At 42.1% G+C, this 14,446-nt stretch overlaps 1 long non-coding RNA gene across 1 annotated transcript; it reads right to left on the reverse strand.

Moving 5' to 3' along the window:
- Positions 1-583: 583 nt before the first annotated feature.
- On the reverse strand, positions 584-13,012 carry LOC138843829 (uncharacterized). The gene is made up of 2 exons (XR_011378844.1): positions 12,907-13,012; positions 584-702 (listed from the first exon to the last, which is right to left on the reverse strand). It is a non-coding gene; the product is annotated as an uncharacterized lncRNA (long non-coding RNA).
- Positions 13,013-14,446: the final 1,434 nt, after the last annotated feature.

Consider the following 14,446-nt stretch of genomic DNA (forward strand, 5'->3'; position numbering starts at 1 on the left):
CCTGCACCCCATGGGAGACCAGGAGAAGCACCTGGCTCCTGCCTTCGGATCAGCATGGTGCGCCAGCCGCAGTGGCCATTGGAGGGTAAACCAATGGCAAAAGGAAGACCTTTCTCTCTGTCTGTCTCTCTCTCACTGTCCACTTAACCTGTCAAAAAATTAAAAAAAAAAAAAAAGACATTGTGAAGTCAAAGGCTGCTTCAGACCTTGGCTCATTGCTCACTGGGTTATACAAGTAAGAAGGTTACCCTTCCTGAAACTTGTCATTTAATGAAAAATAAGAAAATAATACCTACTTCACTTGTTTTGAAGATTGAATGATATAAAGTGTATAATATGTACAACATAAATAATTGTTGGCATCTTTTTCCAAGCTAACCTCTCATAGCCACCCATAACATGTTCCTTAAGTGGACCTGGAATTTAATTTTTACATTTGTTGGCAGAAAAACTCAAGGACTTGGAAAATAGCCAATGGAAGAATAAAAATTTTGCTGGTGTGATGTGTGACTATACTTGTATTTACAGCTTCTTACATGTTGTTACCCAGCTGCATACAAGTATTACAAACAGATAAACAGGATTTAGATGATTCTCTGAGGAAGGGTGCTTTATTGGCAGATGCGATGCCTGAGTCCCAGATGCACTGTGGTGAAGCAATAGCTGGAAATCACGGGGCTCTTTGCAGGACACCAGGAGCATCTGAAATGCAGAAAATATCAAATGTGTACTTGTATTCCGATGTAGAATCATTACAGATAAGTAATAACCTGTAAGAAATATTCGAGAAAATAATTCTTGGGGGAAGTTAAATAGTCTCTCCGTGAATCTCTGTGCATCAGGAAGAGCTGGCCACTGTTTGACTTAGGCGTACAGGCAGGGATTAGAGACAGCGTAGGCCCCCACGTCCCTGGGCAGCTGAGTCTCTCTGGTCGGTTAGACTGAGCAGTTTCAGGCAAACTGCCTTCTACGTCACTGCAAAGTGTTCTTATCCAGTCTCTTCTCCAGGTATCGACCCAGTTTTGAGAGAGGGGAATGGCTGGTGTCTGAAAGACAGCAGCTGAAGCATTTGGGCAATACTAGAGGATCTAACAGCCCCCATTTCCCTCGCCTTGCCACATGATTCACTGTCATGTCTGGGAAGGGAATCACTGACTCCACACCAAGGCTTCTGACCTTACATGTCCCCCAGTTTCCTGTTCCCTGTTGGGAATGAGAGGAAGCTGACACTCCGGAGGGCTCTATTCTATAAAGGGTGGTTTCCCCTCCCTCCATCCTGGGGCAGCAGCCTGGGAGAGAGAGCTTCAGGCCAGGTCACTGGATAGAGGGGTATTTCCATAGCCACCCCCTTCTGTTGTCTCCTGTGAGCCCAGTGCGCCAAACATAGGGCTTTAAGTCACTTTGTGCCAAAGTTGACATTCTCCAGCAACACGTCCTGTCTCAGGAGGGGTGGGGAAGATTGTCTTGCCACAACCTAACTCTCAGCTGTCTCTGCCTCCCCAACCACCTCTCCTGGCACATCCTGTCTCTCCCGACACAGCCTGTGCTTCAGCCACCTGGAGCTGGTGGCAATGGTACATGGAGTTGCAACAGGAAAATACACTCCAAATACATCTGGCCTTTGACATACTATTCCTTTTGCTTGGAATACCTTTCACCCCATTACCTCCCAGGAAGCTCCCCTTCATCCTTCAAAAATCCTCAGCAAATGCTATCTCTTCTGCAAAGTTTTCTTTAGCATCTCAAGGAAGTTAGTCGACGCTTTGGGTCTTAACAGAACATTCCACATCTTCGTCACAGCACATATCACAGTATTTTGTAATGCAACATTAATGCACTGAACACTATTTAAGCTTTACATTAATGAGGCCCATAGAGTTGGTAGCCCATTTTATACATGAAGCAGAAACACTAAAAGGAGAAATCATTTGTCCAGAGAAAAAGAAAAGAAATAGGACAACCAACTAAATTTAAATTTCAGATAAATAACTTTTTTTTTTAACTGTAAGTATGGCCCTATGCTGCATGGTCAAGATGGTTATATTATATTAAAATTTTATCACCTACCAGAAATTTAAATTTCACTGGATGTCCTGTGCTTTGTCTAGCAAGTTTAGCTCAAGATCATATGGTTTGTTAGTAGTAAGGTCAGGGTCAGGGATTTTATCATGATTGAATATTGAAGTGCACACACATTAGTTATATTTTAACAAAAGCCAAACCGGTGGGTGGGAGTCAGAAGAAAATCAGTTGAAATGGCAATAATATCGACACGATTTCCAAGCTGCCTAGGAATGAAGCAATTTATGCCAGAGGAACTAAAATGAGATATTTTAAGAGACATTTTAAATGCAGTGAGAGTCCCAACCTTGAGCCTAGGATGGAATTTAGGTGACTTCCAATAACTTGTGGGTGGGGCCAGCCCCCAAAGAATTCTGTTTGCTGATAGACTTAGGAGGCCCCAGGCAGAAAGATAACAAGGAGTTATTGTGTGCCTATCCCATGGTTCTTCAGAGTTGAACAAGACAGGTATGGCCTCTGCCTTCCAAGGACAGAGAACCCTCCTCAAGAGACCAAGAGACCAGAACTAGGCTACTTGGCCAAGAAGTCAGGAGTCAGAATCAGGGAACAGCTACGTGAGTACAACAGTGTCCCCTACCCCAGACTATCCTATGTCTGTCTTGGTGGACTGCATCCCAGAAGAGAGGGGACTGCAAGAAACACAAGAGACAGCAGTCATCAGCCCCTGACTGACCTGTCTGGCCATGCTTCCAAATGTGTGCAAGAAATCCAGCTCTACTAAAGACAGAGAAAGAGAGAGAAAGAGAAAGAGAGAGAGAGAGAGAGAGAGAGAGAGAGGAGCTTTATCTCTACACTTCCATAAAGCATCGGAGCTCATGGAGCCCTGCATTCCACCATGGCTCACAGGCTGTAGAACAAACCAGAAGGGAGCATCCCCCACCCACCCACCCACACACACACACCACTTCCTCAGGCTGTGATGTAGAAAAGAGGGAAGACGAAGCACAGCTATTAGGAAGAGGGTTATTTAGGAATACACGAGACCCCAGAAATGCAGCGGCATACACTGGGAGGACTATTCAAAGGCAGAGGTCCCTTGTCAGCAGGTGAGGGCAAGAGACGGCAAGTGTAAGCTACTGATATGGATATGACCCCATTAGTGCCACGGGCTGATGCATCTTGGGATGCTTGGGCAGCTAATTAACACTCAGCTGTCAGCCATAACATTTTGGAATGTCATCATGTCCAATTTGAACCACGACAATGCATGGAGCAGCTTCTTTATCAATCCTATCATTCTAAATTTGCTTTCAATGGTTTTAAGTGATTAAAACATTCTTCATCATCCTAATACAAATAATTTTAACTCAACTCTTTCAACGCCTTGGCAGGCACATTAAAGTACAACATGAAATATTAATATTTCCCAAGATAAGACAACCCCTCCGTTCATAACCTGTTACATATTGTAACAAGACTTTAGGGGGAAATATAATGAGAGGGGCTTGGCAATGACTTGGAACCAACCTGATCTTGGGCTCTTCTAATGAGCTGCTCAGGACTGCACACCTCCCTCTGCCTAGGCACGTCAGGCATGTCTGCCAGGTGATTAAAGGCGCCTTTGGGGGGCCGGTGATTAGCCTCAGGGTTAAGACACCTATCTCCCACAGAAGAGAATCTGGCTTTGGTTCCCAGTTCAGGTTCCTGACTCCAGCTTCTGGCTAATGCAGACCCTAAGAGGCAGCAGTGATAGTTCAAGTACTGGGGTACCTGTCACCCACGTGAAAGACCTGAATTCCGTTCATGGCTCTTGGTGCTTCTGCCCTGCTCAGCTGCAGCCGTGGAAGGCATCTGAGGAATGAACCAGAAGATGGGAGTGCTTGCTCTGTCTCTCAAATAAATAAGGATTTTTAAAGATACTTTTTGAGTAGCAGATCAGGTGCTACAGTTAAAATTTCCCTTAGGAATAAACATAAAAACCCATAATAGAGCACAGTTTACTTGCTGCTATTTCACAGGGAAAAATATCTTTTTAACAAAGCAAGAATTTGTTAATTCACTAAAGTTACAGACTATACAAAACATAAGGAGCAATTTTTCTCGCCTGCAATATAGGACTAATCATTAGATTTCTTAATAATGACAACATTCTAGTTCCAGAAAATAATATTTAATTTTTGGACATTTGCTTTATTTCATTCTATCTTCTTCCTATAAATATCTCAAAGAACTTACACTGTTAGATTTCCTCAATTCAGCTTACCCTCAGGTATAAATACCCAAATTTCCTTAAAAGTATCTCTTTTTCATATCAACACAAGTACCTCAACTGGGTTTCCAAATTTTCCTGCCCCAACTACCCCAATTTTCCTTGTCTTTCAGGAGTCCTGGTTCTGAGGTAGACCTCACATCTGTCATCCTCTTCTGCAGCAACATTCTTCGCTCTCACCCTCCAACAGTGACAACATCTCAGAAGCTGCTCTGCCTGTCACAAGTCTACCTGTGTGATGTCACATCGCATGTCCCCCTCATTCTCGTTATCAGCTCAGACTTGCTCTTGGCAAAGGCCCCAGCATTTTGCAGGAAGTTTATCCAGAAACGAGGTCAACCATTCTGTTATGCAACTAGCATAGACCAAAATAATAGCATTTGAATAAATAACAGTCCAAACATATTCAAATACTAATATTTCTGGATCCACATACTGATGCAAGTTTTCCATATTCACTGCAAGTACGTTGTGATAGGAGATGGATGTTGTAATCCCTAGAGCAAGCACTAAAACTTAATGCAAAGAAGTATACCTAAAGCTCCAACAGATGAATTAAAATGATACCGAAAAATTTCATTAACAAAAAAGATACAAAAGGAAAAAAGACATGATGCAAATTAAAAGCAAATATTAGGGGTGTGCATTTGGCCTGGGGCTTAAGTAGCCAGAAAAGATATCCACATTGGAAAGCCTGGGTTTAATACCCAGGTCCACTCCTGACTCCAGTTTCCGGCTAATAGCTCAAGTGATGGAGTTCCTATCACCCAGATGAGAGACCTGGGAGTGAGTTCCTGGCTCTGGTCTCTGAGCTGTTGTAGGCATTTAGGAAGTGAACCAGTGGATGGGGGTAAGAGGTGGGGTGTGTGTGTGTGTGTGTGTGTACGCGTGCACATGCATCTGCAGAGAGAGAGAGAGAGAAGGAGGAGGAGGAGAAAAAGAAGAAAGAAGCTTCTGTCAAATTGTAAGGAAGAAAAAAATTCACACTAGTTCTAAAAATAACAATAAAATAGCAGATTTAAATCTAATCATATCATTAATTACAATGGATGTAATCACTTAAGAACTCTGATCAAAAGCAGAGATTTTCAGATGGGGTAAGAAAATAACACCCAGCTATATGCTTTCTATCATAGTTCAAATACAGACACAAATAGTTTGAAAGCTAAATTATGAAAAAGATACATCATCCAAACAGTAAACATAAGAAAGATGGAGAGATTCTATTAATAGCAGATAAAATAAAGTTAGCACAAAGAAACAAAGAGACATTAAAAACTTGAGATATAACAATGATAGTAACAGAGCTCCACAATATAGAAAGCAAAAGCAGACTGAACTAAAACAGGTAACATTCTACACACGCCTCTCTCAGTAATGCATAGAACAAGTAGACAAAAGATCAGTAAGACTTTTCAAAACTTGCATAAAGCTACCAAACATGTGGACCAAGTCGACAGTTATTTAAATTCTACTCAACAATAGCAGGATTGTTAACTGCATATGGAATATTTACCAAGCTAGACCATATGCCAGACCAAAGAAGAAATCTCAGTAAATGTAAAAGAACTGAATTCTTACACCACATGTTTTCTGACTCACAAAAGAATAAACTTAGAGCTCAACAACAGAAATATATCTGGAAAATTCCCAAGTATCTGGAATTTAAATGCTACATTTCCAAAGAACTATCGGGTCACAGGAAGACATCCCAAAACAAATTAGAGGCTATTCAGAAGTGAATGGAAATGAAATCATGAGGCATTAAAACTCATGTGATTTAACTAAAGAATGTCTAGAGGAAATTTTATAGTTTCAGATACTTACAGTAGGTATTAATAAAGGCCCCAAATCAATTACTTCTGATTCCTCTTTAAGACTTAATCTTAGAAAAAGAACAAAGTTAGCCCCAAATAAATAAAAGAAAGGAAATATTTAAAGTAAAAATCAAACTATAGAGAAAATCAATGAAGCTAAAAATTCCTTGAAAAGATCAATAACTCTGATCAATAACTAACCAGGAGTGTTCTCCAGACAGTGTGTGGAGCAGCAGATATTTGTACGGGCGTGAAGATGCTGCTTGAGATGCCTGCATCCTACGTCACAGAGCCTGGGTTTGAGTCTTGGCTCTGCTCCTGATTCCGCCGTGCTGCTAATGTGCACCGGGAATGTAGCAGGTAATGGTTCAAGTACATGTGTCCCTACCACCCTGTGGAAAACCCAGATGGAGGACCTGGCTCCTGGCGATGGCCTGGTCCAGCCCAGCGGCCAGAAGCATTTGCAGAGAGAGGAAGCAGACGGTAGCCCACTCGCTCGCTCTCTGATACATTTTTTAATTTTTTTTTTAATTTTGTGAAAAATGGAATTAAGAGATAAGTTTATTTTTGTGTGAAGCTTTTTGAAACCATGCAGTGTTTTCACAGCATTTTCCATAAACTTTTTGAAGATCCTGTGTAGTGATCAAAAACAAGAGAAGAAACACATTATCGTTATCAAGAGTGAAAGAGAGGACATTACCACAGATCCTATGAATATTAAAAAGACAATATAGCCCAAGTTCTTGGGCCTCTGCCACCCACACTGGTGACCCAAATGGGGTTTCAGGCATCTGGCTTCAGCCTGGCTCAGCCCCAACTATTGCAGCTATTTGGAGAGTCCCCCAAGGGACAGAACATCCCCGTCTCCCTGTCTCTGTCACCCTGCCTTTCAAATCAATCAACCAATAAATCTTAAATATATGTATGCACATATATACTTATTTATACATAATACATGTCCAGAGAGTTTCAAAGATTAATTCTAAAATTGTAAAAAAAAAAAAAAAAAAAAAAAAAAAAAAAAAAAAACTTATATTAGACAAAATCTTTCTAAATATATAGGAAAAAGGAAAATACTTCCTCTGTTAGTTTTTTGAGGCTTCCACAAAAAAATTACTACAAACTAAGTGGCTTAAAATGACAGGAATTTATTCCCTACAGTCCTGGAGGCCATAAGTCTAAAGTCATCATTACTAGGCAAAGATCAAGATGTCGGCAGCCCCACACTGCTGCAGAGAGCCTAGAATAGATTCTTTCTCTGGCCGCCTCCTCCTGCTGGGAGCTACAGGCATTCCTTGGTCTGTGCCCCATCACTCTAATCAATGCCTCCAGGATCACGTGGTCTTCTCCTTCTCATGTTTTCTCTGTATGAAATCCCCTCAAACATATAAGGATTATGATTGTCTTTAGGGCCCACCTTGATAATTCAGAGTTTTTCTATAAAGTAACATTCACAGATTCTGGGCTTCTAAGGCCTAGACATATCTTTGGGCCCCATTATTTAGCTTACTGCACTTAGCAACCTACCTTATAAACCTAGTACTACCAACACCAAAAACATTCAAAGACATCAAGAGAAAACAATATCACTAATATAGATACAAATATCCTTTAGAATATATTAGCAGATTAATTCTGCTATGTATACAAAGAATAATACTTTAAAACCAAATAAGTTTTACATTTAGGATGCGAAGTTGATTTAATGCCTGAAAATCAATTACCATAATGTATCACATTAATACATAAAGTGGAAAAAAGCTGTTGATCGTCCCAGTAGACGCAGAAAAAATTCCCCCAAATTAAGAACTCATTCATGAAAAAAATGTTGTTGTTGTTGTTGTTTTGTTTTTTGTTTGTTTGTTTGTTTGTTTTGACAGGCAGAGTGGACAGTGAGAGAGAGAGAGACAGAGAGAAAGGTCTTCCTTTGCCGTTGGTTCACCCTCCAATGGCTGCCGCGGCTGCGGCCAGTGCACTGCGCTGATCCGATGGCAGGAGTCAGGTACTTATCCTGGTCTCCCATGCGGGTGCAGGGCCCAAGCACTTGGGCCATCCTCCACTGCACTCCCAGGCCACAGCAGAGGGCTGACCTGGAAGATGGGCAACCGGGACAGAATCCGGCGCCCCGACCGGAACTAGAACCCGGTGTGCCAGCGCCGCAAGGCGGAGGATTAGCCTAGTGGGCCACGGCGCCGGCCCCAAAAAAAATGTTTTAATAAATATCCATTCATGATAAAAATTTTCATCAAAACAGGAAGAGAGGGAAAGTTCCTTAATCTCCTACAATTGACATATGAGAGTACTTCAAAAAGCTCATGGAAAATGGAGTTAAAAGTTAATTTTGGTACTAAAATGTTTTAAATCCATGCAGTTTTTTTCACAATATGAATTTCCCATCAATTTTCTGAAAACTCTAGTATTCAGAGTTCAAAAATTTTTGCACCAAAATAAACTTATCTTCTATTTTTCATTATCTTTTTTAAAGACTTATTTAATATTTGAAAGGCAGATTTACAGAGAGAGAGGAGGAGAGACAGAGTGAGATCTTTCATACATTGGTTCACTCCCCAAATGACCACAATGGCCAGTGCTGGACAAGGCTGAAGCCAGAAGCTTCCTCTGGGTCTCCCATGTGGGTGCAGGGCTGAGCACTTGGGCCATCTTTTGCTTCTTTCCCAGGTGCACCAGTAAGGAGCTGGATCAGAAGTGGAGCAGCTGGGACTCGAACTATTGACCTTATGGAATGCCTCACAGCAGGCCATGGCTTAACCCAGTTCACAATGCTGGCCCCTCCATTAACTTTTTGAAATATCCTTCTACTTAGTGGTGAAAGACTGAAGGTTTTCTGTTTAAATCAAGAACAAGGCAAGAATTCTGCTCTGCCTACTTATAGTAAACATTTTACTGTAGGTCCTAGTCAGAACAATAGGCAAGAAAAGAAAATAAAGAACATACAGTTGGGAAAGCAGAAGCTCAACAATTTGCTGTATTTTCAGATAACCTAATCACATGTATAGATTATTCCAAATAAGCAACCAAATACTGCTAAAATTAGTTGAACTTATTAGGGTCATAGCTATTGGGTCATATGCAAAAATAAATGAATAAATATACAACATTTATGGAATGGAAGATAAAATTTTATAAAGATGCAATTCTCCTCAAATTGATCTATCAAAATACCCAGTATTTTGCAACAAATCACAAGCTGATTCTAGGATTTGTTTGAGAGTACCAAAGACCTAGACTAATAAAAATATTATGAGAAAGAAGTTGGAAACTTACATTGACTGATTCAAAACACTCTGAAGCTATGTTATTCAACACAGTGTGGAGTTGGCACAAGCTCAAGAGATCAAAGTCCAGAAATAGACCCACATTTACATACTCAGTTGATTTTTTGTAAAGTTACCAGAGTAACTCAACAGGGAAAGGATAGTCTTTCTAATATACGATGTTGGGGAAGTTAGATACTCATATGGGAAAAAAATTTGGACTCTTATTTAGCATAATGCATAAAATCAACTTGAACTAGATTCTGAACCCAAATGTGAAAGTTAACATGGGAAATAGTCTCTTTTAACTTGAGGTAGGGACAGGTTATTAGACAGCACATACACATAAAAATGAGTCAAAGAAGAAAATTTTAATGCACTTTACTTTGACCAAATCTGAAACTTTGGCTTTTTGAATGGTACCATTAACAAAAATGAAAACATAAGTCACAAAATGGGAGAAAAAATTTTGTAAAACATATAACTGACAAAGGGCTTGAATCCAGAATATCTCAAGAATTCTGCAGAATAACAGTAGATAAACAACCCAATTAAAAAAAATGAACAGAAGCTCAAGGTATGAATAGATGAGAAGATGCTCAGTATCATCAGAGAAATGAACATTAAAACCACAAGAGACTTCTCTCCACACATTAGAATAACCAAATATGAAAGAAATGAAAATAGCAAGTCCCTCTGAAATTTTAAAACAGCTATCCACTGTGTGCATTGTTGGTGGAAAAGCAAAATAGTATCAACCACTTCAGAAGACAGTCAATATTTTCCTATAAACTTAAATGTACCATATGACTTAGAAACTCCATTGCATAGAATGTATGCAAGAGGAAAAAAAGCACATGTGCACCCGCCGTACAGGAATGTTTATAACATCATTATTAAGGACAGCCCCAAACTGGAACCAACTCAGATTTCCATTAGCTGGTAAATATATCCAGTAAAAAAAAAAAAGGAAAAATTATTAATATACATATGACACAAATTAATCTCAAAAGCATCAGACAGGAAATAAGTGAGACACAACAGACTACATCCTGTAGTACTTATTCTTCTGTTTTTATGTAATTCTAGAAAAGGCAAAAACTTATAATGACAGGAAGCAAATCAGTGATTACTGCAGCGGGAAGTGCAGGGTGAGATTGACTGCAGAGAGGCACACAGAAAGTTGCGTGGTGATGGGAGCGTTCTCAGTCTCCACGGTGTTGGTTACATGGGTACGCATTTGCCAAAACTCCCCAGACAGTACGCTGAGAGTTCACAAATGTACGGTAGGTGAATTATTCCTCAATAAATTGTTTACTGTGTAACCTATAGGTACATATATACACAGATGAACCCAGTTGACTAATAATCATGGCTACTACTTACTGAATATTCTGTGATCGGGAATTCATATGCATATAACTTTACAATTTGCAAGAGAAAAAAATAACCTGAAAAAATAAAATAAATTAAGCTGAGCTATTCAGTGACTGAGACTTGGTCACACGGGAGTGAGTGGCTAAACCAGGGCTCAGACGCAGGCTGCTGGGTCTCACCCTGAGGTCCCCGCTGCACCAACCAGGCCTCAGCCTGTCCTGACTCTGAGGAAGCCAACGTGTGCACTGGGCCTTGCTCTGAAGGCAGTCAGCATGCAAAGGGCCTTTAGCTGCCAGGCAGCTTATGGAGACCCACAAGAGACTCACAATAGCAGTGACCAGAAACCCCAGAGAATATGCACTTTCCCGGAGCAGGACACAGGGAATACATGTGCTTCACCCTCCATTAGCTCCTGCAGTCTGTGTATCACCTTAGAAGCCAATGAAAAGAGGACTGTGGTGCCAGCATCCTCACAAAGTGCCCCCAGATTCTTGCATGGAGATGGGTAGAGGACAGCTTTGACACACGACTTCAGCACTGAGCAGGACACATCATCCCTGAGAGACAGAGCACCACAGCTCTGATTCTGCCCCTGCTGTCATCCTGTTCCTGTGGGTGCTCTCTGTTCCAGGGCTGGACCTGTGGCAGCCATCTTGGGGCCAGGTGGGAGGCCAGGGGGCACACTGAGGATTGTGGAACAGAGCAGAAGGAAAGGAGAAACGCACTGGAAAACTTGAAGATGCTGTTGATTCTGAATAACCAGCCCTGAACCTGGCCATATGATTTAATAATAGTGTCGAATGTAGATTTTTCTGTTGCTCGCAGTCTAAAGTATCCTATCTGGTCTTGTTCTTTATCTCTCCACTTTGAGAAGTACCTAATAAAATTAGGCTCTGAATAACCTGGCCTGGCTTTGCTCAATTGTTAAGACAATCTGGGTTGAACCAGGATCTTAGACTAATGGTATATGGAGTGAATGCACTTCAAAAAGTTCACAGGAAAAAAAAAGGGGGGGGGGGGATAAAGCAATAAATTTATTTTGGTGAAAAAAATTGAAACTCATGTGCAGTTTTATCAGTTAACTTTCTGAAGTTCCCTCATATGCATGGATTTCACATTTGCAGAAAAACAAGCTGATTTTTAAATTCCATTTCCCAACAAACTTTCTGAAGCACCCTTGTACTTTTGCTGGTATTTCTAGCATTCTGCCATTTTGCTGAGCTGCTTAGGGCAGGGAATCAAACATCTGCAGCCCAGAGCCAGCGCCTTGCTGGTGAGCTCCTCCTCTGCACGTCAAGCCCCAGGTGCTCCCTCTCACACACTCCCAACCCCTGGCCCCAGACTCCAAAAATCCAGTCCCTGGGGCTTTCAGCATTTTCAACTAAACCCTATGATCAGTAACAAACTTTCGGTGTGTTTTTTAAAAATAATGTCCAAAATTAGGAAGAAAAATGGCCAGATCCAAAAATATCAAGCCATTCTTGTTGGGGTCTCCTCCAGGACCCTCGGGTCCAAGCCCCTATATGAACAACCAGGGAAAACCTCTGCACAGATCAAACTCCCAGCACTCCATTGTCTTCCATCTCTAGCACTCTCTGGGTAACCCTGTTTTGCATCTCCAACTTCAGTTGTTTGATTTCATCTTAATCAGCTGTTTTCTTGGTGCTGCTGGCTCTACTCCATGAGAGCAAGGCTTGTTTACTCTGTTAAGTCCTGCATTTCTGTTTTCATCTAACCTCACCACCTTACTTCACTTCCACTGGTACCAAGGATCTGCCACCTCCCGTAGGCGTGAAGCAGTACTAGACCATCAGGAGTAGCTTAGCAGCCTGGGGACTCACTTCACTGCAACAGCAGCCAAGATCTCCTGGGACCCCTGCTGTAGACACAGTTCACCTTGACTTACCATGGCCCTTGAGAGACTGTGGCTGCGGGCTGCATCTGGACAGCTCGGCTCTTCCAGGGCTCAAGGGAATGAAGTCTCAGCGGTGCAACTGCCTCACCTTGATTTTGTTACTAAGCCTTAATGTCCAGGATATCAGAGGCCCCAGTTTACCTAATGTGACTCACGGGATTTTTTCAATGCTGGTTGAGCTACAATTAAAGACAGGATCCCAAGGTCACTCTCTCCCATCACTCGGTTTACCTTGCTTCATGCTGGGTGTCACTGTGGCAGAGGCTTGTCCTGTCCATGATGATAGCTCTCATTCCTCTTTCACCTGCCCTTCCAGATCGTGCATGGGTATGCTGTGGACCCTGCAGCTGCAGGAGACGGCCAGACCCTGTCGGGCTGGGTCAGAGTCCACAGAGCACATCCGGTGGCTCAGGGCCATGGAGGCAGGCGAGGCCTAGAGGAGGCCAGTAACAGCACAGGCAGTTGTTGCGTGTGATTTCCGGGAAGGCTTCCCAAAAGAAGCCTGAATTCTCACGGGGACCTGATAGCACTTTTTTTGTTTTGTTTTTAAAGATTTATTTTATTTATTTGAAAGACAGAGTTATAGAGAGAGGTAGAGAGAGAAAGAGAGGTCTTCCATCCACTGGTTCACTCCCCAGATGGCAACGGCCGGAGCTGTGCAGATCCGAAGCCAAGAGCTTCTTCCGGGTCTCCCTGTGCAGATCCAGACAGGAACCAGGAGTTTCTTCTGGGTCTCCCACGCATGTGCAGAGGCCCGAGGACCTGGGCCATCTTCTACTGTTTTCCCAGGCCCTCCCCACTGGATCATGTGCAGCGTGCGGTCTGGCCTGCCGGCTCAGGCCTGGTGGGCCTGGGGCATGCGCTTCTGCAGGAAGAGAGCTGGATCAGAAGAGGAGCAGCCGGGACTAGAACCGGCACCCATACGAGATGCAGGCACTTCAGGCTGGGGTTTTAACCCACTGCGCCACAGCGCCAGCCCCAGAGAAGCTCTTGAAGCTCCTTCCACCTTGCACCATGAAGCAAACTTGAGGATGGAAGCCACTTACCAAAGACAGAAGAGCTGGAAGTCACAAGGAGCCTGGGTCCTTGGCACTGCACGGAGCCACTTGGCTCACGCCAACACTCACCCTTCTCTTACAACAGAGAAAAGAACCTTCTAATTTGCTTAAGCACCAGGCTCAGGTCTCTGTGACTGGCAGCAGAATGCACTATCTAAATGATGCAATTACTGTCTGAAAACATCTTATTATTTCTTCACCTGTGGGCAAATAGAATAAAATCAGCCCTTCTGGAAGAGAGGAGAAGACAAAATCAGAAACATGAGCTTCTATTTCAAAAAGAGAGTTTTAATGAAAGGGGAAGGATGAAGCAAATCAGTTAGACTTGAAGTGCTTTTGTTTATTTCGATGCTCTCTGTAGAAGCCTTGCTCTGTGCTGATAAGGAAGCTGAATGTGTGGCTTAGCGAGCAAAACAGTTCTAAAAACCATTATTTGCAAACTAATCACCTTGAAGCAAATGTCTCCTGTAATATGAATCTGACTCCTTTATTCTCCTTCACAAGTCAGATTCCTTCCCTACTGTCCAATGCAAAGAGATAAGGGCCACTTATAAAATCACTTTACTATAAAAGGCTATCTTTACCCCAGTGAAATGTATATTTCCCGTGATTATGAGTGTTACAGTTAGTGAAACAATGTTTAAGTTAATAGTGGGAAATCATGAAACATAGCTAATGTAGGTTTAGCAAGAATAGACGAATTTAATTTAATG

This window comes from Oryctolagus cuniculus, chromosome 9, assembly GCF_964237555.1.
Source record: "Oryctolagus cuniculus chromosome 9, mOryCun1.1, whole genome shotgun sequence".
NCBI lineage: Eukaryota > Metazoa > Chordata > Mammalia > Lagomorpha > Leporidae > Oryctolagus > Oryctolagus cuniculus.